This window comes from Antrostomus carolinensis, unplaced genomic scaffold, assembly GCF_000700745.2.
Source record: "Antrostomus carolinensis isolate BGI_N321 unplaced genomic scaffold, ASM70074v2 scaffold2861, whole genome shotgun sequence".
In the NCBI taxonomy this organism is placed as follows: Eukaryota; Metazoa; Chordata; class Aves; order Caprimulgiformes; family Caprimulgidae; genus Antrostomus; species Antrostomus carolinensis.
In genome coordinates this window covers 35466-35984 of record NW_010291843.1, presented here as the reverse complement: position 1 = coordinate 35984, position 519 = coordinate 35466, and positions in this window count along the sequence as shown.

The window sequence follows — 519 nt, the reverse complement described above, 5'->3', positions numbered from 1 at the left end:
AACCAAGGAACCCCCAAGCTGATGTTCACCCAGCTTGGGAAAAACAGGGGCAGGGAATGATATTTTGTTTTGTCCCCTCCCGCCCCCACATTGCAAGAGTGGGATGCTGGGGGCTGAGTAATCACAGATGGAGCAGGAGTGGGCCTGGAGGAACAGAGCTCCAAAGCAGGACAGGACAGGGGTCAGAGGAGGTGAAATTGATACTGAGGATAGGTGACAGGTTGGATCTGGTGGTTAAATGACTGCATGTGCATCACAGCAGGCAGAGATCACTTTGGATTCGTCATCAGCAATTTCAACACTAGCTTGAAATGCAGGGAAAGGAATCTATTATTTCACTTCCTTTGGAGTAAAACACAACGCTTGGTGAGCCCAGTGAGACATCCTAAGCCCAGACTCATGGAAATGGCAGTCCTTCTCTAGATACCTCATGGTCATGGATGTGACACAGCACCTCCTGTCCATACCTCCTAGTCAGGCAGGAGACCACCAGCCATGCATTCACAACCTTCTTCACTG